General features: G+C 55.0%; 1 long non-coding RNA gene across 1 annotated transcript; it reads left to right on the top strand.

The window, feature by feature from the left end:
* Positions 1-2,611: 2,611 nt before the first annotated feature.
* On the top strand, positions 2,612-7,383 carry LOC120386977. Its single transcript, XR_005589990.1, has 3 exons — positions 2,612-2,670; positions 7,108-7,248; positions 7,325-7,383. It is a non-coding gene; the product is annotated as an uncharacterized LOC120386977 (long non-coding RNA).
* Positions 7,384-7,998: the final 615 nt, after the last annotated feature.

The raw sequence follows: 7,998 nt of genomic DNA, 5'->3' as shown, positions 1-7,998 counted from the left end.
AGGAGGGGTGTATTGGGGAGGGGCAGTGCGGGAGTGGGGATTCGGGGGAAGGGGCAGAGTGAGGGTGGGGCATTGGAGGAAGGGACAGGTGATGTGAGGCAGGGACCTCGGGGGCAGGGGCAGCGTGAGGGCAGGACCTCAGGGGCAGGGGCAGGGCTTTGGGGGAACGGGCGGAGCGAGGGGGGCTGGGGTATGAGGAGGGTTAATTCAGTTCAGTGGCAGCTTTGTCTGTGGGTGACACTGTTACTGCAGGGGGTGTTCAAAGCCGGGCTCGCCCGAGGGAGGAGGAAGGGGGGGTGGCTGGGGAGGGACAGCGGGAGTGAGGGGCGCTGACCAGTAGCCGGGTACAAGGCTCCTCAGACACGCACAGAAACCAGCTCACCCCGGGGGCGGGGTTAGAGCCCCAGCAAACAAGGGGCGCTGGGACCATCCCCGCGGTGCAGACACAGGTGTAAAGTCACCGGACGGAGACAGACCCGGCACTCACCTGCCCCGCACAGACCTGCCCCCCCCCCCGCCAGGTTTGGGGGCGGAGCTTCCGCCCCGGTCCTCGCCCCTCCCCGCCCCGCTCAGCTGCTCTGTGCAGGGGCGAAGCAGCGGCACGTTCCTACGCGGGCAGGTCAATACACTGCACGGGGTGGGGAGAGGTGTCAGGTTGACCCAGGGACCCGCCCTTCCCTGGGCTCGAGGACGGGGCGCCCGGGGCAGGCTGGGAGTTGGAGTTCCTGGCTCTTCTCCGAGCGGCAGGGACGGCCTGGTTGCTCAGACAACGCTCCCCTCCCAGTGCACACTGGGTAGTGTAGTTCTCCCTCTGGCAGGCGGCCTCTAGTGGAGGAGGGGCCCTATCCCGTCACTTCGCCGCACCCCTCCCGGCTCCCTGATTGGTGGAGAGAGCGCGGGACAGAGACTCGGCGCGAGGGGTCATGCCCCGCCTCGCCCCGAGGCCGCCGCCCCGCCCGCCCCGCCCCGGCGCGCTGCGGCCGCTGGGATTCGACCCGCTCGCGCCAGGGGCGGCCCCAGCCCCGGGAGCCGCGGGGGTTGCGCGGCTCAGTCTCGCGGGCGGCACCAGTGGGACTCCGCCCGGCGCTGCTGGGGGCTCAGCCGGGGGCGCGGGCAGCCGGCGGCCGGGCGGGCAGGTCCGAGGAGCGCTGAGGCGGGACGGTGAGTGGCGGCTCCGCACGGGCTGGGGCTCAGACCCCAGTGCCAGGCGCCAGGCCCAGCCTGCCGCGCCCCTGCCCCGGGAGCCGGGCTGGGGCGGGGGGGCATAGGGCAGAGGCAGCGCGGAGTGAAAGGGCTTCACCCTCCCCCAGCGGGGCCTGGGGGGCAGCAGCAGGTGGGGCAGGGGCTGAGCTGCCGGGGAGCAGCCCCACGAGCGGCGGCCTGGGGCCGCGGGGCCGGGCGAGGTCCCGTCCCATGTGCGCAGGGACCGAGGGGCAGAGTCAAGCTGTGCGTTGTCCGGCAGTTCCGGGGCTGCAGCCTCTTCGCGCCCACGGGCCCTTTGTGACCCTCAGAGCAGCCCCGGATCTGCCGTGGCCCCTCCCCGAGGCCCTGCCCTGCTCACGCCGGCCCCCTCCCTCCCCCGCCCTCACTCACTGTCACCAGGCCGGGCGGGGGGGCAGGCTCTGGGCTGGATTAACATGGGGGCAAATAAAATCAGGACATGCCTCTGTGGGGAGGGGGTTTCAGTTGTTGCTAAAGGTGGGGGAAGCCCTAAGTCTCTGTCTGATTGTGTGTGTCTCTCTCTCTCCTCAGGATATTGGCGTTGAGTTTCCTGGGTGAGACGCTGCTGATTCAGAAAAGGATTAGACATTTATATGGACCATATCATCCAAACTTCGCTGGTATACAAAATGTAGAAGGGATATAAATCCTTATGCTTCAGGATATAAGCCTACCACCAACTGATAGGGGTCAGGAAGAAACTTCTCCTATGGGCAGGTTAATCCATAATTGTTTGATATTGTGTTTCTCAGACTTTCCTCTGAGGCAGCTGGGCCTGTGACTTGCCCTGAAAAATAGATCATTGGTGGGCCTTTATATTATGGGGCTGATCATTTTTTGTTTTATGGTAGTGTTTAGATGTCCCAACCAAAATTCAGGGTCCCATTACAAAAACATAGTAAGAGATTGTCCTGTGCCTCAAATACAATCTAAACAAATAGACAAGATAGGCAAACAGTAGGATAAAGTATTATTAACCTCCATTTATAGATGGGGAACTGAGGCAGAGATGAAGGACCAGTGTTTCAAAGATATTTAGGTGCTTAAGATGCAAACAGATGCTTAAAGGTGCTTTTGAAAATTGCACCAGCAGATTAGGTGCATAACACCCACTGATTTCAATAGGAGTTAGGCGCCAAACCTAACTTAAGCATGACTGGTCTATTTCCCATTCCAATTTTCACCAAAACCAATACGGTTCTGCTCACTGATGCCTAGAATATTCCTGGAATTTTGGAATTGCTTGGATGTGGTGTTCACAAGTTCATGTTACAAGCAGAGAAATGCTATCAAGTAGAGTGAAGAACTCACATTACTCAGTAAACAAGTTTTCAAATGTTTTCCTCATACAGATCACTTCTTCAGATAAAGAATATTTCTTCTCCCAACCCGCCCTGCCTCACACCTACAGTACCCCACAGCAACAAGAGAGCTTAGTGACATGAAAAGGTAATTTTAGGACAGGATTAAGGGCATGGGTGCAAACCAAGTGGTTTAAAAGTGGTGGGTGCAGTCAGTCATTACATGATGATGTACACAGTCTGTGACATCACACTCCATTGCCAATGAAACAATAGTGACATCTCGTGCAGAGAAGTGTAAACAAGAAGCAGGCAGCATTATCTTCTGCAGATATAAACAACTTCTTTGTCTGAGTGATTGGCTGAATAAGATATTATATTACGCCCATAACATCACAGGCCATAGGTGGTCAAAACACCTGACTTTATGGTCACCGCTGTGGTGATGGCACTTCCATATCACTGCTACCTGATGGCCATAGATGGTCAGACCTGTTGGGATTTTTCCTTATATGCATATTCAGAGCCACAAGTAACAGGTGACCCATCTCAGGCGAGTAATAAAGAGATTGTGTGACACACCAGCCAGCCTCTGCCTATAAAAGGCTGGAGCTGCCAGCAGGGCCAGCTTTAGGCCAATTCAACCACCCCTGAATCGGGCCCTGCCCCTAGAGGGCCCTGTGCCCAAGCCCCAGTACAGTGTACTGGCAAGAGCCGGTGCGCTGTACCGGGGTGGCCCGGCTGTAGGGATATTAAAGAAGGTTTATATTAAACATGGTTTATAAAAGAAATGATTTATTAATTTATTGTTAATTAATACTTTATAACTTAAGGTTTATGTTAGAAGTAAATTTGTGATTCCCAACATTTAGCCTCTAACCTGCAAGCCACCAGCTGTATCTGTGTGAAGCCTGCTCAAAGAGATACTTGGTATAAAACTTGTTAAGCTCAAAGAAATACTTTGTATAAAACTTGTTAAACATTAATTATCTCTAAGTAAGCCAAAACAGTAGCTGTTATAGTGTATAAATAGAGATCCCCACCCTCTGTAAGTTTTCATCTCACTTTATCTTTGCTTGTTAAAAGACAGGAGGGTCACATAAATTGGTAACACCCTAAAGGTAAAAAGACAGTGAACTAGATGTAATTAAGATAGAGAATGTATGTGAATGCATGCCTAGTTTAAACAATGAATGAATGGTTAGGAAGTTACCAGCCTGAAGAATTCAGTGTCGGCTGAAGAAGGTGTCAAGTGGGATCAACCAGATGACCCCCAGTACCTCAAAGGAAGGAAAAACAAGCATCTGACAGAATGGAGCCAGCCACCTGCTGATTGATTTAGCAACAGCAAAATGAAGCAACTCTCATGGACTGACATAGGAATAAATTCCTATCAAACTGGACTCTAAAGACTGAGGACTTTGAGGGCTTGGCTACACTTACAAATTTGCAGCGCTGCAGCAGGGTGGGAAAACACACCCTCCAGCGCTGCAAATTGCGGCGCTGCAAAGCGCCAGTGTGGTCAAAGCCCCAGCGCTTGGAGCGCGGCTCCCAGCGCTGTCCGTTATTCCCACAGGGAGGTGGAGATGGACAGCGCAGGAGAGCTTTCTCCCAGCGCTGGTGCTTTGACTACACTTAGCGCTCAAAGCGCTGCCGCGCAGCACTACCACAGCAGCGCTTTGAAGTGCTAAGTGTAGCCACAGCCTGAGTCTATGGTTCTGCTGCCAGCCTCCAGGAGCATCAAATGCATCTGACACAGACTTGGCTCCATCCTCATGACCAAGATACCTGGCCAGTAACTTGGCATGAGCAATGTCTAGGCTGGTAACTATAACATCTGTACAGAACCTGAATGAATGATTGTGTGAATGAATATATGTGTGTGTGTGTGTGTGTGTGTGTGTATAAGGAATAAGTAGTGATAGTAATAAGTAGTAAAACAACGTTGTTTACTGTTGTCTTTTGTTTTGTTATGGTATTTACAATAAATGTGGCATCTTTGCCTTATCCCTCTTAATTAGATCCTGTTGGTTTTTATTATATTAGTATAACACGGCTTCCCCCGGGCGGGGGGTATTTAAAGGGCCTGGGGAGCTCTGGGGAAGTGGTGCAGCTTTGGCGGCTATTTAAAGGGCTGGGGCGGTAGAAGCAGGGGAGCCCTGGGCCCTTTAAATAGCCCCTGAGCCCGGGCTGCTGCTGCTACCCTGGTGGGGGAGGGAGGAAGAGGGGGCAACCACCGTACAGGGTGGGCTGCACCCCCTGTCCGCAGCCAGCCCCTGTCCGCAGCCAGCCCCTGCCTGCACCAGCCCTGCCTGACCGGCCCGTCTCCAGCCAGCCCCGCATTCCCTGCCCTGCCTCCAGCCCCGGTCTCCAGCCAGCCCCGCACTCCCTGCCCTCAGCCAGCCTGTCTCCTGCCCGCCCCTGCCGCACACTCTGTCCTGCCCGCACCAGCCCTGCACCCGTTGCCCTGCCTGCAGCCAGACCCTACCTCCAGTCAGCCCCTGCCCTGCCTCCAGCCAGCCCCATGTCCACTGATGCCCTGCAGTTCCCAGGGCAGTAACCCTGCACACCTGCTTCAGTGAGGGGAGCAGGGAGCAGCTGGGACCCACACATGTGGGTGACCAGACGGCAAGTGTGAAAAATCAGGACAGGGCGTGGGGCGTAATAGGAGCCTATATAAGAAAAAGCCCCAAATATTGGGACTGTCCCTATAAAATGGGGACATCTGGTCACCTTAGCTGGAACATTTTTACAGTTCTTGGTAGTAGCAACACATTAGTTACAAAAATTACCATTAGCGATAACAACAAATTCATTGCAAGGGTCCACCTACAATCATTTTTGTCATCATGCCACACCTTTGGCTCAATACCATTGGGGTTTGCGCCTTTTAGGGTTAACCCGTGCATAGGCGGCAGGTTATATACACCTGCGGTGCCCGGGCTCCAGGAATATTCAGGGGCCGGGTGCCCTGCTCCAGCAATATTTGGAGCTGGGTCTCTCCCCCGGCCCTGCCTGGATAGGGCCCCGGCCCTTACCCTGAGCCTCTCCAAAGCCCCAAACCCTCCGCCCCAGCCAGAGCCCTCATCCCCCTGCACCCTAATCCTCAGCCCGAGCCGGAGCCCTCATCCCCCCGCACCCTAATCCTCAACCCCAGCCGGAGCCCTCATCCCCCCACACCCTAATCCTGAGCCCCAACCCTCATCCCCCTGCACCCTAATCCTCAGCCCCATCCCTGAGCGCCCCTGCAGCATGAACTCCTCAACCTCAGCCCCAAACCTCATCCCCCTGCACCCTAATCCTCTGACCCAGTCCTGAGCCCCCCCACATCATGAATCCCTCATCCTCAGCTCCACAGCCCTCACCCCTGTACTCCCTCCTATCCCCAAACTCCCTTCCCAGAAGGTGCACCCCCCGTTCCCACACACCCTTCCCAACCCCAAACTCAGTCCCAAAGCCTGCACCCTTCACCCTCCTGCACACCCACCCCCTGCCCCAGCCCAGAGCCTGCACCCAGCACCCAAACTCCATCCCAAAGCCTGCACCCTGGACCCTAATCCCCAGCCCAGGATCTGCACCCCAGACCTCCCCCGCCGAGACCCCTCTCAGAGCCTTAGGCAGGTGGGGGCAGAGTTGGGGGGCGGGTTCTGAGCACCACCAAAATTTCTACAGACTTGCCACCCATGAAACTGTGTCTTCCCTTTGCATACTTCCTCCTTGTTCTGAAGGTTCTAACCCTGATTTTTCTTGCTTAACAGAATTTACTGGCTGATGGGGTGGGCTCTCTTTGCTAACAGCCATTAGCAAGTCTTCTCCTGCCAGCCAAGTAATTTGCATCAACACAGAAGCACAGACTGCTCACTTAAAGAATCAGAATGGAGACATTCCTGTTCCAACACCATTGTCTTCCCAACCAGCTGGCCAAACACAGCCACTTGCTTATAGAGCTGCTCAACTTTCTTAACAGCCCTTACTCCATCTGAGACCTTTTCAAAGCTATCCACACGGGCTCTTTCAAAAGGAAAGTGGGTGGATTTTTACATATCTTCCTAACCAGTCTTTAAAGGGTTAAGTCAGTCTGTGAGTTAATTAACTCTTTCTGGCCCTGTCGCCTTCCAATGAGAGATTATATTACACCCATAACGTCACAGGCCATATATGGTCAAAACAGCCGTGGCCAGGCTGGGACCGGGCTGGGCCTGGGGTACTCAGCTGGGGCCAGGCAGGGGCGGACGAAGCCAGGCCGAAGGGAGCCGCTCAGTCGGGAACGGACTGGAGGGAGCCACTCGGCTGGGCTGGGCTGGGCCTTGCCATGCCTCCCTGGAGCCCTCCTCACACTCCTTTCCCCTGGTCCAGCCTTTGTTCCAGCTCAGGTGGTAGCTAGTGGATTTCTCACGATGGCTGCCCCATTTGTTCCCTTCCACTCAGATACAGATACAAAAGTGATACATTTATACAAATAGGATGACCACACTCAGTAGATTATAAGCCTTGTAATGATACCTTACAAGAGACCTTTTGCATGAAGCATGCTGCAGTTACATTATATTCACACTCATTAGCATATTTTTATAAACTCCTATAGAATGGAACATGACAACAGCAAAGACGACGACAGTGGAGACACCTCTGAAGAAATGCCCTAGAGCCCTTGGGCCGTCACGCTTCAGGAATGTGCGTGAGGTGCTAGGAGACCTGGAGATGGGGGGTGTCCTGCTGGCCGTAGGTGAGTGTTGTGAACCCCTAGTTGCTAGGCTGAATTTATCCATTCCTGGCAATAAAACATTGTCTTGTTTTCACAGCCACTTTCGGTCTCCTGGCTTCTACCCTCTACCCTACTGGCAGGGCATTGTGCAGCACCTTTCCAGCCCACCTGGGTGGAGGAGATTGAGGAAGAGAGCATCTGCCATCCAGCTCCATCTCATCTAGAGCAAGTGAGTGGAGGTCTCCAGAGCCATCGCCAGTGGGGTGGGAATGGCCCAGCAATAGGGCTCCCAGCCTTTCCCTTGCAGGAGATTGTTCCCAACGTCGAGAGTCTTTCGGGAGGGCAGAACCTGCCAGGTGCTGAACACCCACAATGGCAAGCAGTGAAATCAGTGGGAACTGAGGGCGCCTCCTCCCTCCTGGGATTGGCACCGTGTGAACGAACTTTCATTTAGGACTATCCGGGTTCCGCTCTTTCTCTGGCCTGGGAGGGAGCGGGGTCTACTGGGGTGGAGGGAGCGGTTTGTCCAAACTAACGGAGAGCCCCATTGCTCTGAAAGAATGAGACTCTCCCAGTTTCACAGGGCCCTATTGGGTGAGGGGGAACATTGGGAGCAGCCTGTGCTGTGAGCTGCTGCCAGTGCGTGTGGACGGCAGCCCCCCCTGCCCTGGGGTGGGGTGTGTGGGGAGGAGGAATTGCCTCAGCAGAGGGGACGTAGGCAGGGGAGCAGGCAGGCCCATTAATGAGAGCTGCCTTGAGCCCAGACTCATG

The sequence above is a fragment of the Mauremys reevesii genome, linkage group 19, assembly GCF_016161935.1.
Source record: "Mauremys reevesii isolate NIE-2019 linkage group 19, ASM1616193v1, whole genome shotgun sequence".
Lineage (NCBI taxonomy): Eukaryota > Metazoa > Chordata > Testudines > Geoemydidae > Mauremys > Mauremys reevesii.
This window is presented reverse-complemented; position numbering and strand designations above follow the sequence as displayed.